The sequence below is a fragment of the Myotis brandtii genome, unplaced genomic scaffold (assembly GCF_000412655.1).
Source record: "Myotis brandtii unplaced genomic scaffold, ASM41265v1 scaffold131, whole genome shotgun sequence".
NCBI lineage: Eukaryota > Metazoa > Chordata > Mammalia > Chiroptera > Vespertilionidae > Myotis > Myotis brandtii.
In genome coordinates this window covers 6,054,771-6,076,481 of record NW_005354632.1, presented here as the reverse complement: position 1 = coordinate 6,076,481, position 21,711 = coordinate 6,054,771, and positions in this window count along the sequence as shown.

The following is a 21,711-nucleotide window of genomic DNA, read 5'->3' as shown; positions in this document are numbered from 1 at the left end:
AAAGTATTATATATGTCCCCTTTTTCCCCACTGACTCTCCCAGCCCCCCCCACCCCCACCCCCCAGCCCAGGCCTTCACCCCACTGTTGTCTGTGTCCATTGGTGATGCTTATATGCATACAAGTTCTTTGGTTGATCTCTTACTCCATCCACCCTCCCCTGCCTTCCGTCTGAAGAATATAATGAACAACATAAACAAAAATAGATCCAGAGATACAGAGGCATCAACCAGACCGTCAAAACCTCTTTGGCCTATTCTTGTATTTAACGCCTCTGCCCATTGCCCCAGAAACACGTCCTTCCTTGGCCATTTCACCCTATTGTGACACAGCTGTCACAAGGAAAAGGTATGATAGCCAAAGGCCAAGGGCTGACGGCATCTTTAACTATTCGTGTGCCTGTGGAGGACAAGGTATTGAATACAAGAAATGGATAACTACAGCAGATGCTTTCTTAAAAGCTTTTGATTTCCTCTCTGTTTGTTAAATCGCTCATGGATTCTTTCTTTCCAACATGAAGAACACCCACAGAGCTTCAGACCTTCACAAATGACACCCGTGCCCCCGCCTGATGGACCGAGCCAGCGATGGGAGAGCATCGTGCTACCTGGGTGGCCACGGCTAGCAGAAGCCGTTACCAGCCAGTCACCACCATTGCCAAGGCTCTGCTTCTGCTTCGAGGCTCTTGTCTGAAATCCGAAACTCCAGTGTGAAGCTTCCCCTAAGCCTTGGCTCCATTTTCGTGTGAAAGTGAGCTCTCCCGCTTGGGTGTGGAGCTAGGCTAGAGTCCAGCCTCTGGTTTGACAGCCTTGGCTCCATTTTCGTGTGAAAGTGAGCTCTCCCACTTGGGTGTGGAGCTAGGCTAGACCCAGCCTCTTATCCTCCCTGACTTTGCTGACTCGAGACCCCTCCTGCCACCACGGGGCCCGGAAGGCGAGCACCTCTGGCTGATGTCCTCCTTTTCGTCTAAGGTACACAGCCACATGGCCTTCGTCCGGGACTTAATTCATTTGCCATTTCTTTCTGCCATCTTTTGAGGAGGACAATATAGGAGAAGCCTTTCTTCTTGTAACTTTGGAAACGTTTAAGATATGTTTTCTTTGTTTGTTTGTTTGGTTAAGAAGGTCAAAATGAAGATATCTGCCAATTTTCTAACCTTCCCTGTAAGTAGTTGGAATCAAGTGCTACAACAGCAGTGAACCCTCTGGAAAAAAAAAAACTTAAAGAAACTAGCACGTTAGCTCAATTTTCAGGTGTAATTACATTAAAAGTATGGCAACAACGTTGAAAAAGAAGAGCCCCAACCGAGTATAAAATAAAATGTTGCAAAACTGTGTTTGTTTGTTTTTAATTTCTTAACATGACATTCATAAAGAGTGATGGTTAATTTGTAGGTAACAAGAGAAAAAAAACTATTGTTTTAAGTTGTGCCTAGTCCACAGGTACAGAGTTAAACCAAAATAGACACAAAAGGTCATCACTGATGATGAAATTGTGACTATGAAATTGTGATTCTCTTTGATGACTTTCACAGACAGGTATATTACAATTTTTTTCCTTCCAAAAAATTTTTCCGTGGAAGACATAGGTGATATAGATGATAGACCGATGGACAGATAGGTTTTTGCTATGCGACCTTCCATGTCCAGGGAATCTGTGCTACTCTCCACTGGGACAGCTATTCCCCAGCTTCTCCGAATTGCACTGGTGTCTAACATTGAATCTCCTGTTCGTCGTTCTCACAGTGAGCCCACAATGTGGGAAGCATTCAAGCACCAGACGATGCCCGACCTGATCAGGAACTGAGAGAGAATTCCTCATGAACCCAAACCATCCGGAAAGCATTGTAAGACATCTATCATCTCTGCCCCCTCCCCCCCACCGACCCAACTAAGTTCCAGTAGGGCCCCTTCCATTCAGTCACGTGACAGTGAAAAATGCCCAGATACATTTCCAAATTCCCCTTAGAGGGGCTACAAGCAACCCTCGCCGAGAACCGCCTGACTAGATGATTTCTTCCAGTCTTTTGATTCTTCGATCTCCCACATACCACAAAAAACCTCTCCTGATTCTTGCGTTTCAATAAGACATGTTCTGCATATAGAGACATCTAGCTTCCCAGGCTTCTCCTGTTGCAGAAATGTCATTTTATACACATACCTGGGGCTTGATGGATTTAACCAAAGTCAGTTCAAGAGACGAAACAATAGATGATAACAAAGCTCGAAGTGCAGCCAGTGGAACTGACTGATTGTTAATCACCATTGACTTAGTGTGATTGGTCGGAGCGTTTTCATAAATTTGGCGTTTCTCTCTATTGTTACTGTCGTGAATTTCTGCCTGATTGCCTCTAATTTCCAAGTTCTAAAGTAATGGCTATAAATAGCCAGCATCGCCTAATCTCCGTGACATATTGTCATACGTTTGGTCAAGTGCATTATTGTCAGAAGAGTTACTTTTGGCCATACTGCCATAGGATATCATAGCTCACAGTGTGCACGACTCCAAGTAGAATACTGTGTCTATAACAGATTCTATTGTTCAAAAATTCACATTGTAAAAATATCAAAATAAATCTTTCATTCATGAGGAGGACATATTTTTCTTAGGCAAATTGTAACCACATCGATATGTAGTAGCCTTAAATTCATTTGATTAAAGTTCAGCAAAATTCTTTCCAAGCTCATCTTTTCCACATGTCAGTTGACATGCATGGGAATCTGAGCCTCTGAACTGAGGTACCAGGGGTGTACTGGGCTGAGATTAGGAGGGAACTGTCTTCTATCTTTTTTGTTTTGTTTTGTCTGTGAATCCTCACCCGAGGATATTTTTCCATTGATTTTTAGAGAAAGTGGAAGAGAGAGACAGAGAGAAACATTGATGTGAGAGAGATACATCAATTGGTTGCCTCCTGCATGCACCCCAACCAAAGCCGGGGAACCTGCAACCGAGGTATGTACCCTTGACCAGAATCAAACCCAGGACCCTTCAGTCTGTAGGCTGACACTGTATCCACTGAACCAAACCGGCCAGGGCCCTCCCGGTTTTTATCCACCACACGTGGGTGTGGAACCAGCTCATTCTGCATCACCACCCCTCCTACCAGTCTCAGTGTGGCTTTTTTACTCCTTAGTCGTAGGACTTTCATTCTGTTAGATTTCAGGCAGCTCTGAACGATGGCTGTCCTGTAGGTTGGTTGTAATTTTGAGATGTGGTTGTGGGAAGAGGCGAGCACAGTGTTTACGGAGGTGCCTTCTTGGCCTGAAGCCAGATGGGTCATATTTTGAAAGAATGTGGCAAAACAAGATCTGAGGGCCAGGCAGATAAGGATGGATATGAATGAACCAAAGAACTGTACCAACCAGCACAAATGAAGGCTTATGAAAACCGCTATAGACCATCTAAATGGCTGTCGTGGGAACGGAAGGAAGAATGGCGTTTTCATAAATTTGGCGTTTCTCTCTATTGTTACTGTCGTGAATTTCTGCCTGATTGCCTCTAATTTCCAAGTTCTAAAGTAATGGCTATAAATAGCCAGCATCGCCTAATCTCCATGACATATTGTCATACGTTTGGTCAAGTGCATTATTGTCAGAAGAGTTACTTTTGGCCATACTGCCGTAGGATATCATAGCTCACAGTGTGCACGACTCTAAGTAGAATACTGTGTCTATAACAGATTCTCTTGTTCAAAAATTCACATTGTAAAAATATCAAAATAAATCTTTCATTCATGAGGAGGACATATTTTTCTTAACCACATCGATATGTAGTAGCCTTGAATTTATTTGATTAAAGTTCAGCAAAATTCTTTCCAAGCTCATCTTTTCCACATGTCAGTTGACATGCATGGGAATCTGAGCCTCTGAACTGAGGTACCAGGGGTGTACTGGGCTGAGATTAGGAGGGAACTGTCTTCTATCTTTTTTGTTTTGTTTTGTTTGTTAATCCTTACCCGAGGATATTTTTCCATTGATTTTTAGAGAAAGTGGAAGAGAGAGACAGAGAGAAACATTGATGTGAGAGAGATACATCAATTGGTTGCCTCCTGCATGCACCCCAACCACAGCCGGGGAACCTGCAACCGAGGTATGTACCCTTGACCAGAATCGAACCCAGGACCCTTCCGTCTGTAGGCTGACACTGTATCCACTGAACCAAACTGGCCAGGGCCCTCCCGGTTTTTATCCACCACACGTGGGTGTGGAACCAGCTCATTCTGCATCACCACCCCTCCTACCAGTCTCAGTGTGGCTTTTTTACTCCTTAGTCGTAGGACTCAGATAAGGATGGATATGAATCAACGAAAGAACTGTACCAACCAGCACAAATGAAGGCTTATGAAAACCGCTATAGACCATCTAAATGGCTGTCGTGGGAACGGAAGGAAGAATGGTGAAGATTCATATGTATGTTCCAATGCTGAAAGCACAGAACCCAAAGCGATTCTATCTTCTCTGTTAAGAAAAGTTATGTTTACCTTTTAATAAGAAGGAAGAACAGATGTCATTGAAAGGAAATGGGAACCCTCATTCCTTGGAGCGGTGGAGATTTCTCAGGCTACAAAGGGGCAGGTCACACCTATTTGAGAGCCTATCTCTTCGGGGAAAACCTTTAACTAATGATTGACAAGAGTTGGTGCATAGTGGCCCTACCTCCTTGCCGCTCCGAATTGTCCTCTACGCAGTCTCTGAGACGTTCAGCTGTCCAAGCTATTTGAATATCTTGCTTCAGATAAATTATGTTGCAGGAAACGTAAAGATACTAACTGCTCAGAAATCTGGGAAGAATCATAATAAATATGTAAGGATACATATAATCGATATTTTCAATAAGTGCAAAGATAGTTTATTGATCAATTATAGTATTTCCCCTAATGCACCTGGACAGGATTGTAAAGTGAATCGTGGAAAGAATCGTTTGCAAGCATTTGTCAAATGAAATTGTAATCTTTGGAGGCTGTGTGGGTTCTTTGTTCTGGTTTACCTGGACCTATATGGGTGAAAAAGTCTCAGAATTCTTCCCATCAGTTGCCAAACAATTTGGTCACAGCACTTGTAATCCTGACTGTCATAGTCTTGAAATAATGAAAAAAGTTAGAAATATATAGTAAGCCACAGACCTGTTTTTTATCTCACACACAAAAAAATGGTAGCACAAGGAGTCTTAACTAAATGGACAAAGCTACCTTTAAAAAACAAGTCTCAAAATAATTAAAAGGAGTGCATTTTGAAATACCCTGATTTCATTTTTTCCCTGGTGAAAAAAGGTGAAGAGATTTGCAAGTACAAATTGGTAGTTACAGGACAGTCATCGGAATGTAATGTACAGCATAGGGAATATAGCCAATAATCTATATATATAAAAGCCTAAGCGACCATTCGACTGGTAGCTATGATGCACACTGACCACCAGAGGGCAGACACTCCTACCAGTAGGTTAGCTTGCTGCTGGGGTCCAGCTGATCGGGATTGGGCGAGTCAGGCCAGACACGCCTTGGAGCCCTCCCACAGTCCCTCCCCGGTTTCAGCCTGATCCCATAGCCCAAGCCGAGGGACCCCACTGGTGCACGAATCCATGCACTGGGCCTCTAGTATTGTATTAACTGTGTATGGTGTCAGATGGGTACTAGATTTAATGGGGTGATCAATTTGTAAGTTATGTAAATGTCTAATCATTGGGTTGTACACCTGAAACTAATATAATATTACAGATCAACTGTAATTGAAAAATTAAAAAGTATTTTTTTAAAAGTCAGTCCAATCTAAGAACATCCACCTTAGGTTGGCTTCCATCAGAAGACCTTGAGCAAGGTTAAGAGTACAAGATCAGGCCAGCTGGTGTGGCTCAGTGGTTGAGCGTCGTCAACCTATCATCCAGATTATGGTTCGATTCTTGGTCAGGGCTTGATTCCCAGTGGTGTGGGATGTGTAGGAGGCAACCAATGTTTCTATCTCTCTCTCTCTCTCTTTCCCTTTCTCTCTGAAATCAATAAAAATATATTGGGGGGAAAAAAAGAATGCAAGGTCATCCTAGGAAGCACCCATAGAAGATGAAGTAAATGAGACAGGAAAGGGAAGTAACTCAATGCAAAGTGTGTTAAAAAGCAGGACACAGCCCAGCTGGTGTGGCTCAGTGGTTGAGCATCAACCTATGAACCAGGAGGTCATGGTTCGATTCCAGGTCAGGGCACATGCCTGGGTTGTGGGCTTGATCCCCAGTGCGGGGCGTGCAGGAGGCAGCCGATCAATGGTTCTCTCTCATCATTGATGTTTCTGTCTCTCTCTCCTCCCTTCTTCTCTGAAATCAATCAAAATATATTTAAATTTTTTAAAAAGCAGGTCATCACCATGCACAACAGAGACTCAGTCCTGCTGAGGATCCTGGGACACTGCGTAGAGCTCACCTCAGAGGGCCCAGGAAGCTGACTCATTATGCGCACTCTTGTCAACATGAGTGGGAGCTTCTACCAAAGACACCAATTCTAAGAACATGTCTGGGCTGCCCCTTGCAGGCTTAGAACTCGCCACCCTCTGGGGAGCGAGGGGGCAGGATCTCAGGCAAAGAGAGGCAGCTGTTTACAGCCGAAAGCTCTTGGGTCTGCATCTCTGGAACTCTGTGTGTTCAATGGACATGGGCAAGGACACTGGCAGCATTTTGTCCCCATCACGGGCTCATCATGTTGGCCATCTTACACCGTTCTCTAGGAAAACACTGACATCCTCTAGCAACCAACTTACATATTTTTTGTAGGGATCTGGTGTGTGTTTTTGTACTAAAAAGTGATCGCCAGAGTCAAGGTAACCTAAAGCTTCTCCTCGATCACTTCCCAGCAGATTTAGAGTTCTGTGTTTCATGCTGATAGCTATGATTTTAGTTTTTAGGGGTTGTGTGACTTTTGTGTGCTGTTCATTTCTAAATATGAGAACATTTGGATATTTTTTTAATTACTGATTTCTAATCTCCATAAATTATAGTAAAAGAAAATAAGGAAGGTGTGCTGCAGGAACTGAGTCAAACCAACTCAACTATCTATGTCTTTGCAACTGGGATTCCTACGTCACGGATCTTAAGAGGTTAAAACAGGCCATTGTCTAGTTTGGGTTCATCTTCCTATATCACTCTGTTCTGTCAGGGGACATATACCAATTAAAATGCATACATATTGGCCCCAGCTGGTTTGGCTCAGTGTATATAGAGCGTCAGCCTGTGGACCAAGGGGTCCTGGGTTTGATTCCAGTCAAAGGCACATACCTCGGTAGCAGGCTCCTTCCCGGTCTGGGCCCTGGTCGGGGCTCGTGCAGGAGGCAATCAATCGATGTGTTTCTCTCACATTGATATTTCTCTTTGTCTTTCCCTCTCTCTTGCACTCTCTCTAAAAATCAATGGGAAAATATCCTGGGGTGAGGATTGAATACTAATAATAATAATAAAAGTAAATAAATAAAATGCATACATGTTGCTTTTGAAAACACATCACCCGGGAATGACGATCACCAAGGCCAAGACAAATAACCAGGTTGTTCTGTGGGGATGAGCTTGGCGGTGGACGCTGGGAGATTCTGCAGCCTCAGGCATTTCTGTTGATGGCTTCCATTCCCACGGCGGACGCCTCTAACAGATAATGCATCTGCTCAGAGGCTGCTGGTTGTCTTTCTTTCTGGCTTATTCCGCCCTCGCTGACTTGGCACACCTGTCACATTGGGGTGAATAATGATAAATGCACTTCTGCGATGTGTGATGTTGCAAAGTACAAGCGCCTGAAACTCCATTAGACATGATGACGTGGGGTCAGGGACCACCCGGTGCCAGACAAGGGGTGAGGAAGGCGAGGTCCTGAGGGAGGCTGTCTCCTCCCTCCCTGAAAGGTCTTCGGGAAATTCCTTCGCTTTCTTTTTGCCTCGGTCGCTCATCTGAAGAGTGCAGATCATTATATCTGTTTCGCTTGCTTCAGAGGGATTCGGAACATTCGTCGAGGTTATTTTTTAAGTGCTTACAAAAGTCCTACAGGCTAGTGTGGCTCAATGGTCGAGCACCAACCTATGAACCAGGAGGTCATGGTTTGATTCCAGGTCAGGGCACATGCCCAGGTTGTAGGCTCGGTCCCCAGTAGGGGGCATGCAGGAGGCAGCCGATCCATGATTCTTTCTCATCATTGATGTTTCTCTCTCTCTCTCTCCCTCTCATTTCCTCTCTGAAATCAATTTTTAAAAAAAGTCTCAGTGGTTGAGTGTTGACCTATGAACCAGGAGGTCACGGTTCAATTCCCAGTCAGGGCACATGCCCAGGTTGTAGGCTCGGTCCCCAGTAGGGGGCGTGCAGGAGGCAGCCGATCCATGATTCTTTCTCATCATTGATGTTTCTCTCTCTCTCTCTCCCTCTCATTTCCTCTCTGAAATCAATTTTTAAAAAAAGTCTCACACATATTTTACATGTTTTTATTTTATTATAAAAATTTAAAACATTGAGTCAAGTATCCCTCATAACTCCCCAAACCCTGAGATAATTAATCACTAGTAATTTTGTAACTGGTAGTTAACTGGATAGCCACTGGGTAACTTTGATGCATTCGTGTTATCAGATTTTTGTTTTTTAAAAAGCTATTCTCATGAAATAAAACCAAACCAGACCATTAGTACGCTTTGATCCTGTGGGGGTTCACAACAAGCCATCCCAAGATGTGCCTTGACCACATATTTTGGAAATGAGATGGTTTTCCACACCAACACACAATAATCAGTGCCTTTCAGGGACCACGTTTGAAATTCCTGTGACTAGTTTATAAGCCTGAGGTTGTCTTCTGAAACAGAAGTCAAAACGTTGTGATCGCCCATCCAAGATATTCAGGTGAAGGCAGCAATTAAGAATCTTCTCAAATGTTCATGCTCATCAGGGGTTTGGCTGCCGCTGAAGACCACAAACTGTGTCAGGAAACTTTGATAGTTCTTCTTTCTTATCAAGAGGTGATTGTACTGTCTGGCCAGTGTGGCTCAGTGGTTGAGCATCGGCCTATGAACCAAGAGGTCACCATTAGGTTCCTGGTCTGAGCTTTAAGCTGCCTGGCTGCCGGCCGCCATCTTGGCTGTCAGTTAATTTGCATATCTCCCTGATTAGCCAATGGGAAGGGTAGCGGTCGTACGCCAATTACCATGTTTCTCTTTTATTAGTGTAGATATATATCCTATCCAATAAAGGAGTAGTACGGAAATTAACTGTCACTTAGTCACTCCGTCACTCCGTCACAAAGATGGCGACGCCCAGTCCCCTCAGCCCCGCCGCTGAAGTGTCAAGGCCTGTCACCACTCCGGTGGGCCAATCGCGGCAGTGTCCGGGCCTGTGGACCAGGCCAGGGGCCGCAGGGGCGAGCAGGAAGGCATGATCCACCCACTCTGGCAGGCCGTCCAGCTTTGCCGCTCCACTGCCGATGGAGTGTCCTGAGGCAGTGGACACGGGAGTAGAGCTGAGGCAGTGGAGACAGGAGGGAGTGAGGCAGCGGAGAAGGGCGGGCTTCACTCCCTTCTCTGCTTCACTCTGGCCACAGGAAGCCCTATTCTTACAGGAATAGGCCCAAGGAAGCCCTATTCTTGCAGGAATCTTCCTGCAATGGGCCTCTAGTTTTATAAATAAGGAAACTGAGATAGTGATGTTAAGTAATTTAAGTCACACAGCTAATAAGGGAAGGAACCAGAATAATTATTATATACCTCTCATTTTCTGTATTAGACAGCACAGCCTTTGAGTGTGAAAAAGGAGTAAATAATCACTTATTTTTTTTTATTTTTTTTAAGAGGTGGCTGTACATTCCTTCCATTACTGATGCATTCCCTGACAAATAGCTGTATTAGCATCCAGTGGTCAAACAGGAGTCTTCTACCATTATTCTGTGCCCGGGAAATGTTTTCTGCAGTGGCCTCATTGCAGGTTAACTCAGTGGTGCTGAAATTAATCACCCAGACTCTTTATCTCTATTTAGAAAAATAGGGACTCCTTGGCTTTCTGTCATTGGTACCATGAGGAGCCCAACGTCACTTTCGCATCATTTATAGCGCTCCGTAATTGCCTTAATAGGGCTAATTAGTGCACTGGATTTTGTTTCCTGAGAGCTTGCATATTTGTAATGGGTTTGCTCTCTTGCTAATGGTCTAAATGACTTCCCACCAAGACCAATCCAAACAGAGGCAGACTGCCTATCAACAAGACTACTAATCTCTGAATGTTTGCCCCATGATTTGAAGTTCAAATATTTAGTGTTGCGTTTTCACCATTACAAGCAAACTACATGAATAGTGGAACTCCAAATCTCTGAAGAACATACTTTGCATAATTTTACGTTTAAATATTTAGAAGTGAATTTTCAGCAATACAAGTAAATGTGCTCTGTTAAAAATAAAGATACTAAATGTCTAATGTTGGTTCAGGAGATATTTTCCAAATCACTACAGTCAAAATGTTAACTAATGATATACCTGAAAAGCACTTCAAAGTGCATTCATACACATTACTCATACTAATGGATTTTAAATGTTTTAATACTGATGGGATATTGAGGCTCTAAAGATTTTTTATGTAGAAATAAATATTCTCTTTATGTTTCTTTTTCATGAATATTTTTACAACTTTTTACAAATTGGGTAGAGTTTAAAAATTGGTGGAAATTGTGATAATTTATCTAAGGGAAATCATTTGTTTCCATATACTGCTACAGAAGAAAACGATTATGAAAGATACTCAATGGTATAGGAATCATAGCATCCAAGGAAGGTACAATATATTATTACTTTCATTTAAAGAAGAAAAAGAAAGAAATCAAAAGCTGTGCTCCATAGATCAGATATTCTGGAAAAAGAGAAGTAGAGGAAGAGAGCCCACAGGAAACTAATGAAAATTCCAGGAGGCAGCAGAGTGCTCAGCATATGCAAGGAACAAATCGGGGTACCTGTAGCTAGACCCCCACAGCAAATCCATCTGTAATTAGAATTCTTGTTCTAGTGACTTAGGTTTCTACACACTAGTTTAAAGTGCCTACTGTCCAACACAAGGCAAAAAGAGAAAGCCTTTGAACAAAATGCATAAACACATTGAGTAAAATCAATAATGTGATCAATATGTAGACCACATTTATGTTAAGGGGGAAAAACCACTATTGTGATTTATAAAACAAACACAAAGGCACGGTTGTTTTGTTCCTTTTTCTGATGCCTTGGAAAATTATTTAATTACATTTCTCTGAAAAAGCAACATCTAAGTTAACTTTAATGTGAAAGTGAAAAAAGTGCTTAAAAATTCACTCATGACTTGTGGGAAATTAGCATACAGGCCTCACAATCTGATAAAACTGAACGTTCATCGTTAAACTCCCTTTAGCGTTATTAATAACATGCTTCCTCTTGAGGGATGTGTTTGGTAATAACCAGATAAAAGGTGCTCAAATATATATATTTTGAAATTAGGATTTCCATAATCCTAGATTTCATGAGATTAAAAAATAACTATTTTTTAAAACTTTTAAAATATATTTCACTTTAGATAATGCTGGCTTTCTTTATAATCACTAATACAAATTATTCTGCCACAGGGGGTGGAAAGATGGGTAGATGATGGATGAATGGATGGAAGGATGGATAAGATGGATCGATAAATATTAGTAGATAGTTAAAAATATGTATGCATTAACTTTATAAACACATTAACTAGGAATGATAATTACTTATGCAAAACCAAAATAATTAAGGTGTTCTTATAGTATTTTCTCTGAAGGTAAATCTTATATGAAATGTTGTCTATCATATAACTGATCTAAACAATATTTAGCAGTACGGTGAGAAGAGAACTAAATTTTTTTTCTTAAGAGAAGTACACAGACATTGTATAACCCTGGTTCTGCCACTTACCAGCTGTGAGACCTGAGTTACTCAACTTCCCTAAGCCTTAGTCCCCTCTTCTGTAAAGCCAAAATAAGAATTCCTTATTGTTTTAAATGTTCACTATTAAAACCCATGGCACAATACCAAGTATCTATTGAGGTGCTCAAAACCTGGCACCTAACTCTGAGTGTTTGTCTGTGTGTGACAAGAGGTCTATAGGCAGCTATTTGTTGTAATATGGGATATACTCGAAAATGTAAGCAAACACATCCTTATCAGTAAGGCCTTGGTGAAATAAATGGTACCTCCATCAAGTGAAATACGATCGAACTATATAAAAGACTGTGGCGCTCTATATTCTGATATGGCAGAAGCTCCCAGATGTAATGTTAAGTGAAAACTGAAAGAAGCAGAATAATGACATCTTGTGTTTTTAAAAAAATGGATAAATACTAATATAAAGAAGTAGTTATCTGTGGAGTTAGGTGGTAGGGACGGCAAATGAGAGAAAAAGGTGGAGTAAGACTTTTCATTGTGTATGTTTTTTGTACTTTTTATATTATTTCTGAACTATGAAAATGTATTCCTATCCTGAAAATCAAATGATGAAAACCAGCTGCAGAAAAATAGCTCATAAAACATTTTTATCAGCACTACAATATTGAAAGGTCAACCTAACTTCGTTTTATAAGCACCTTGATATATACCACTTTCTATATACCAAATATGAAGCCAGAGAAAAAGAGCATTTCCCCGTTCTGACTCTGGGAAGACTGTGATGAAGGCGGAACAGGAACTGGTGAGGAATTCATTACTGTTATTTATTAGGTCCCCGTAGGCCTGCAAACATGTCAGGAATCCAAACAAAACAAGTCAAGAAGCAGTGTTAGCATCAAAAACAACCACTGGCAGTGAGCAGTGTCCCTCGCAGAATGAATAAACAGGTGTATAGCCACTTAAAGATTAATTCCCACGAATAGGAACAGATAGATAAATAAAAGAGAAGCCTTCCCACTGAGACTCAGAGAAATTGGACCACAGAGCAGGAACGGCACCGCTGCTGAAGACAGTCAAGGCAGTGGGTGACGAAAACAGGAGGAAAGCAGAGACACCGGAGGACACCCTCCTTCCACTTTGCATCCGTCAGTTCCTTTCTATGTAGAGTTCAAGGTCCTCTGGATCTAAAAATAGACAGTTAAAAAGTGGTGAGTACAGACAAGTAGGTTTTTACCAGGACGGCTCCTGACAAGAGCCTTAACCAAAATCTGAGACAGCAAAGGAGTGAAACTAAATGACCTAAAAATACAGCTGAAGGGAAATGGAAGCATCGATGTCATGGGGAATATTTTACCTAAAGAAGCAAAGGGTCAGGGAAAGAGCAAGTAGAAATAACATCAGCAGGACCATGTATTGTTTCATTACCCACCATTTTAGATCTTGGGAATCAGAGAATAAAAATAAACACTCTCTTCCATAGGTTAGGAGATAGGACAGACATAGTAAAGCAACGTTTATCCAGGCCTGGTGGGTGTGGCTCAGTGGTGGGTGCACGGGGAGGTCGCTGGTTTGATTCCCAGGTGGGGCCGTGTGGGAGGCAACTGATCGATGCTTCTCTCTCATCGACGTTTCTATCTCTCCCTTCCCCTTCCTCTCTTGCTAAAATCAATAAAGACATGTTTTAAAAGATAAAATAACATTTGTAGAAAGCAGAAACAGATTTATAGAGAACAGACCATGGTTGCTAAGAGGGGTGGGGGGTTGTGGGACTGAGTGAAAAAGGTGAAAAGACTGAGGAGTATGAGAAGAACAGATTGGCAGTCACACAGTAGTCCTGGGGATGTGGAGCACAGCACGGGGACTGTAGTCTGTGAGATTGTAGTAACTACGTACAGAGCCAGGTGGGCCCTGGAAACACCAGGGGGATGACTGTGTAAAGTGTATGGTTGTCTAACCACTGTGCTACACACTGAAACCAATACAAAATAACATTAAACTGTAATTGAAAAATAGAAAGAATAGCCAAAAAACAAGCAAACAAAAACAACGTTTGTAGACTTGTGAGTTGTGGGTAGATCCAGCATGGAAATGTGTTATATAGAGAATGATACGTCAATATTAAAAAGATTAAGAAATGTCATATAAAAATGTGGATTTTCTCTTCAAGAACTGGGACGTAGAGTATTGGCAGGTGTTGAGATTAGGTTCCTCAGGTACCATCAGATGTGTTTTACACTCAGACCAGAGCAGGTACAGAATAAGACAAAATATAATGCTGAGAAGTATATGAGTCAGCGTGGCTGGTGATAACTAAACCTGTGGACTGGGTGGCTCACACGAGAAATGTCTTTCTGACAATCCTGGAGGCAGGAGTCTGAGGGCAGGGAGCCGGCATGGCCAGGCTCTCGGGACAGCTCTCGTCCTGTCTTGCAGACCAGCTCCCATGCAGGGAGCGACATCGTCTCTTTCTCTCTCCCCTTCCTAAAAGGCTACTAATGCTACCATTAGTGAGCGCCCCATTCCTGACCTCCTCTCACCCTAAGTACTCCCCGAAGGCCCCATCTCCAAACACCATCGCATTGAGGGTTAGGGCTCAACATCCAAATCTGGAGAAAGGACAGCCCGGGGGCCACGCTGAGCCGCTGGCTGGGTGAGAAGTGGGCGTGTTGCAGGAGTCTTGCTGGAGGAGATATAATTTTTCAGTGATCTTTTTTTGCTCTTTTGCCTTATAAATTTGGTGTACTTAAGAATATTTCTCTACTTTTGCCTGCTAAAGTACAAATATCACACCGCAAAATATATCGTAACTCCTCGTCTTCCTATCCTCATTTTTAGAATAAATAGGCGATGTGTGTTCCATGGCATACCAGTTATGCTCATAAAGCCATGTGGTGGCTCAATTTCACAAACGACATGAGAAAATTGTTCTTGTTAATTGATATTCACCTGTCATGAAAAAAAAATCAATATTTTTAGGGAGCAGAGATTTAGAAACTAGTCGGTCATTTGATAGATAAAATTAGCTAGTTAATTAATGTAATGATGCTAAGTACAGTCAAATGAGGTCACAAGTTTTACTTTAACACTAATTACCTGTGCATATCCTTTAACAACACGGAAGCGTTTCACTTATTTTCCAAAACAGCTGTGAAATACTTACATTTTAAAACCATGCTGCTAAAAACCTGCTTTTGCCCATAAAAGTCACCATATTTCCATCTCTATTCTTCGCCATTCCGGCTCCTTCCTTTTGAAAGCAGGTGGCTTGCCTTTCAGAACTAGCGAAATGTTAAAATAGATCATCAAAATGCAACTTTGTCAGGCTCTTCAGAGAAAGAAGATGTGCCGCAGTACAGTCCGCCCCGTGCCGGTGGCAGAGCCGGTGATACTCACGTGAGGGCTCCACAGAGCAGGGCTCTGGGTCCGTGCCCAGCCTTCCCGGCGCAGGTCTGCGTGGGCCCGGAGCTGCGTCTGGAGTCAGGCTTCCCCCTGGTCAGTGAGGACAAGAGCCAGCTTGTCTGATAGCAGCGTGAGCCCCCGAGGCCTCATCACCTCTGGGAAACACTGCCCATCGGAGAGTCTACGCCCAGCCCCTACCACTTGCTGGCTCTTGGGCCACTGAGTCTCTCTGAAATTCAGTTCCCAAATCTGCAAAAGCCATACAAGAATAACGCCGGCTTCCTGGGATTATTACAACTGGAATCCTCATAAGGGAGGTGTTTTGCTTTGTTTGAAAGCACAAGGCCACAAGGATATAGAGAACCGTGGGGTTAGAGAGAAGGAACAGATGCTTTTGTGTGTGTGTGTTTTTTTTAAAATATATTTTTTTACAGAGAGGAAGGGAGAGGGATAGACAGTTAGAAACATCGATGAGAGAAACATCGATCAGCTGCCTCCAGCACACCTCCTACTGGGGATGTGCCCACAACCAAGGTACATACCCTTGACCGGAATCGAACCTGGGACCTTTTGGTCCACAGGCCACCGCTCTATCCACTGAGCCAAACTGGTTAGGGCAAGGAACAGATGTTTTGAAGCCAGAAAGCCAATAACTGACTAGTGGTCACTGAGAGCAGACCCAGGAAGGCACCTGCTAAGCAGGTAACCACGGGGCTCATGAGGGGCAACCTTACTTTGCACCCGAGAACCCCACAACCACACACGCCCTGCCCGGGGTGCAGGTGAGCATAAAGCCAAACTCCAAAGGTTGCTGAAAAGCCTTTCTAAGAATGGTTATCCCACCAATATGAAACCAGATCATCCGGGTGACTGTCTCTTCTGGGGAACACGTCCCTCTGAACGCTGTAACCCTACCTTCTCAGCCTGGGTTTCACGGAGGTTCATGGCCAGGCCTGTGTATCAGCGGTTGGGCAGGAGACTGGAGGGCTTGCTCAGAGGAATCTGACCTCTACCTTGAAAGACAGGCACCAAAACAAGCCAACAGGGAGAGGGATAGAGAGTTAGAAACATCGATGAGAGAGAAACATCAGCTGCCTCCAGCACACCTCCTACTGGGGATGTGCCCGCAACCAAGGTACATGCCCTTGACCGGAATCAAACCTGGGACCTTTCAGTCTGCAGGCCGATGCTCTATCCACTGAGCCAAACCGGTTAGGGTGAGGAACAGATGTTTTGAAGCCAGAAAAACAATAACTGGCTAGTGGTCACTGAGAGCAGACCCAGGAAGGCACCTGCTAAGCAGGTAACAACGAGGCTCATGAGGGGCAACCTTACTTTGAACCCGAGAACCCCACAACCACACACGCCCTGCCTGAGGTGTAGGTGAGCATAAAGCCAAACTCCAACGGTTGCTGAAAAGCCTTTCTAAGAATGGTTATCCCACCAATATGAAACCAGATCATCCAGGTGACTGTCCCTTCTGGGGAACACGACCCTCTGAACGCTGTAACCCGACCTTCTCAGCCTGGGTTTCACGGAGGTTGATGGCCAGGCCTGTGTATCAGCGGTCGGGCAGGAGACTGGAGGGCTTGCTCAGAGGAATCTGACCTCTACCTTGAAAGACAGAGACCAAAACAAGCCAACGTGGCAAAGCTTCTCAGAAGAAACAGAAACTATGCAGGGAGAAGAGAGTTTCAAAATATCGAGTGTCCCCCAAGAATGTATACATGCGCTTTGAATAATTATAAAGGCAGTGTTTATTAAAATACATTGCATGTTCCTATACATAAAAATACATAAAATAAATTCAAATCAAAATGCTGAAATATACTTAATTGTTAAAAGTCTTTCCTCCATGAAACGAACTTCGAACCAACAACGGCATAGAATTTTCAATCCTGTGTGGGTATCATAAACAACATTTGTCTTAGCTCCTCCCAGACCCATAGCATCAAAATCTAAGGGAGAGAGACCCAGGCAGGCATGTTTCTAACAGGCTCCCCCGGTGAGTCTGATGCCCAGGCAGGTCTGAGAATCACCATTTATAGATCACACACAGGCTCATTAGAGATCCATGATTTTAATCCAAGAACTACTGGGACCCGACCCAATAATTGCATTCAGTGGCTTCATTCATCACTTGTAGGTGGAAAAGCAATCATTAGTTCAGTAAGAAGAGGGATGGGCGGAGAATCCATAAAGGACAGGGTTTCTCAGGGTGACTTCCGAGCGCAGTTTAATCCTCACCCTAAGTACCTATTACATGAAGACGATGGGTAAGACAGCCTTTCGCAGGCTGATTTCAAGTCTCTCTTGCTTTTCTATCTGTCTCCCTGCTAAGGAGTAATTTCTTAGAGGATTACTTCTATTTAAACCCACCCTCTTATCCTTTTTGCTACGAATTCTTTCCAAGGTATATAAAAGCGCATTTCAACGTGTAAGAAGCTAGATAATCAAAAGGATATTCAAGTTCACCGGCGTGGTGTCCTTTGCTAAGAGTTGACACTGAAATAAGCACGTGCATTTGAGCTGTTAACCGTGCCTGGTAATCATTTATCTCCTCCCCCCCCCCATTTTTTTTTCCTAAACTCAGAAGCTGAAATTCAGTTAGCCTGCCACTTTATTGTTATTCACCCTATTGTATCCAACCAGCATCACTATTATATTAACGTCATAGATCATCTCCATAGTTGAGTGCGAATGCTCTCACTCTGCACCCTTCTCAAGTTAATAATTTCAGTGTATTCATTGTATTTGTGAATGTAGCTGCAGAGTAAATAATGCAGCACAAGGAGGCTTTAACCTGGTCCCAAAACCTACAACAAGGCTACAAAGCCAGTGGTGTATTGACTTAAAAAATGGATCACTTTTCCATTTCCAAAATGTCCTCTTTTTTCCTAGAAATGCTCAAATTCGATTCTGATGTTATGACGCGTCAAGACCTGTGCAAGGCCTGGCAGGCATGTAACTTCCCAACTCGTCTTACACTGTCTTCCCAGCTCTGCACCAGGATCGAGAGAGACGGGCCTTTATTTAATCACAGGCCGCTTTCCTGCCTCATGTCTTCACTCTTACTCTTCCAGGGCCTGGGACATTGTTCTTTTCCTTAGCGATTCTTTCATGACTTTTTTCCCCCCCCCCCAATGCTGTAATTTACATTCCCTTTTTATTCTGTCGGAAGAAGCTTTTCCGACATTAGACAGTGTTTTTGTCTAGTCTTGACATGTGCTTTACTCAGAAGAGCTTGGTGCTGGAATCATTCGCGAAGCTGTACAGACTGACTGTATTTAAGAATCTTGGTTGGTTGGTTTGGCCTTCTGCACACCTAGCGCGTTGCCGAGCTTTGGGAACGAACGGTACAGAACAGAGATGGGAGAAATGAGGAGCTGGGCTACTTTCTTTATGCAAAATCGTTGGCAGGTTGAGCATGGTGTGTGGCGTAGTGGCTTCGACGTAGCTGAGAACTGATCCCCTACAGCAAGGTCAATGCAGGAACTACTGTGACAAGCAGCACCTGGATTAATTTCTACACACATACTGCAGAGCAAAAGAATCTGAAAATCCCTCCTAGAAAACGAAGCTAAAAGGCGGTGATCTTTTTTATTTAAACAAATTGGAACATCAAACATAAAAAGCCGAGGCGTGCGGCATGCTCTTGCTGTGTGTACTGTCTTTCAGATCCATGGTGTAGGGCCCAGCTATTAAACCTCATACTTAAACAGATGAATGGCAACTCATAGTTCCTTGGCGGTATTATTATGAGTAGTTGTAATTCTTTAAAAATGTTGGTATTGAATTGTTTAGGTAGTGACAACAGGGCTACTATGAACTTATTCGAAATTTATTGGGCCCTCTTAGAGTATTGAATATGGCATTTGAACAATTTCAAGTATAAATATAGGTTATGGCATTTTAACAATGCCTACTATAAATCAGGCTGCTATAATGAAAACAGTACAGAATAAAAAGGGGATGTAAATTACAACATGGGGGGGAAAGTCATGAAATGAATCGCTAAGGAGAAGAACAATTGCCCAGGCCCTGGAAGAGTATAAGTGAACACCTGAGCCAGGAAAGAGGCCTGTGATTAAATAAAGGCCCAGAGAGGAGCTTGGAGGAGCTGGGAAAGTAGTATAAGATGAGTTGGGAAGTCACTTGATGTCGTTACAGGATTGTTTCAGTAACTGGAAGGGAAAGTTACTGAAGAATGGCATGGTTCAGTTGGGTTTTAACAAACTCATTCTCCTAACTGCGTGGAGAATGGATTAGATGGGGTTATGATTAGAAGCTGAGAGATCGCTTAGGAGACTGATTGATGTCCAGGCAAGCAAAGATGGCTGAGTAGACGTGGATGTAAAGAAAATGACTCAGATATACTGGAGGTAGAACCAACAAACCTTACCAAGTATTACGCTGAGCGAAATAAGCTAGTCAGAGAAAGACAAGTATCACATGATCTCACTCCTATGTGGAATCTAATGAACAAAATAAACTGATGAATAAAATAGATCCAGAGACACAGAAGCATGGAAGAGACTGTGGATTTTTAGAGGAAGGTCGGGGGTGGGTGGGACACAGACAATTGTGTGGTGAAGACCTGGGTGGGGATGAGGGGTGGACTAGAAGGGGTCAGTGGGGAAAAGAAGAGGACACATGTAATACTTTCAACAATAAACATTTAAAATATCTGGGGAAAAACACATATTCAGCAGTTTCTAAAAAGCGACCATGAGTAAGTGATTTGAGAATTGGGTAGAAAAGTGAATAGATTTAAAAGGGAAGGAAAATATTTTTGAGGAAGAACAGAATGGAAGAAGTACAGATGACGGAACAGCCTAGAAGGCATATATTAAAGTGGTTGTATTTACAACTGGAAACCCATGCCCTGCTCTGGGCCTCTATTTCCTTAAAACAAGACAGTCAACCAGGCACCACTCAGAGGGTTTTTAACCGTAACTGGGTGAGACTAGGCCGCTGAGGAAGAAGTAATTTACCCAATGAAAATAAGGAAGCAAGACTGAACTGAGATCATTTACGTGAGAAAAGGCAGTTCTCACTCTGGCTGCACATTCAAACCCCTGGGGAGCTTTTAAAAACTAGATGCCCCGCCCCCCTCCTCTACTGAAGTGGTTCTGATTTCATTAGTTTGAGGTGGGACAGGGGCCTAGGGGTTTTTTTGTTTGTTTGTTTTAATTCCACAGAGGATTGTAATGAGCAGCTAGGACTGAGAGCCCTCAGAAGTATAGCTGAGGATGTGAGGTCAATAAACCTAATCCATTAAAGACGATTAATAGCGAGAATGGGGTGAAGGACCTTTCCCCCAGATAAGGAATCAAAGGCCTGTTGGTTAAACAGAGATAGTTCCTGACTACAAGAAAACAGTCAATTTTCTTCTGTGATTTTTTTTTTCTTCTGTGATTTTTTTTATTTTTTAGCAGAGACAAATGTTATTCTCACCTCACTTCTTAGGAACACAGACACTCATATAGAAATCACACGTATTTAAAAATATATTTTACTTCTAAGAGGTGATGCCTGACTGAAAGAAGAGGAAGAGGGGAGTCCCAGTCTTGCCCAGACACGGGGAAAATTAAGGAGTGGCAGTGGAAAGTGGTCACAAGGGATGAGGGATCCAGTTATTATTGGGGGATGGGAGAGGGGCGGGTACTGTAACTGGCGACCACTTACACTTGGCATTTGGCTTCACTGTACCACAACACTGAATCCACCCAAGACTGAACTCTTGAATGAACCACAGAATGAACAGGGCAGGACTAAACGCCAAGCAACTATTCGCCTGAAAAAGAGACCAAAAACATAATTCTTGGACGGCAATGAAGATTCCTTGTTGCTGCTGGGTGAATGGGTAATTGAAAACAAGAGAGAAAAAAGCAAAGAAAAGAAAAAAAGAGAGAAGAGAAGAGAAGAGAAAAAGAAAACGAGAGTAGCTATATCACTGGCCCTAATCATTCCATTCATTTGCGGTCTCCCTGGAAGCAGAACCAGCGTTTAACACTGTTATGTCATTTTCTTTGTTCCACTCCACCTGCTTTGCACCCTAAATCCACTCAAAGCAGCAAAGAGAAACGTGTGGTGCGATTTCTAAATCCCACCTCTGGAGAGTTTAGGAGTTCCCACTGCCCGGAGAGGTGCTCACAGGGGAAGGGTTCCGCCCCGAAGATTCGCTGGGATAAAATCTGGGAATCTAGCAAAAACGTGGGCTTTGAGTTTTGAGTAGGCGTGCCCACTGCAGGAAGAGAGAGAGAGAGAGAGAGCAACAGAGAACGGAGGGCTAGGGAAAGGCAGGGGGGCGTAGAGAATCCCAGGGACTCCTGGTCACCAAATGAAAGAGCTGAGCCCAGCTCGGAGCAGCGGACCCACTGGCCCCGGGAACCCGCAGGAAGAGGAAAAGGCCAGCGCGAACTACAAGTCCCAGAAGCCCCCGCTTCCTA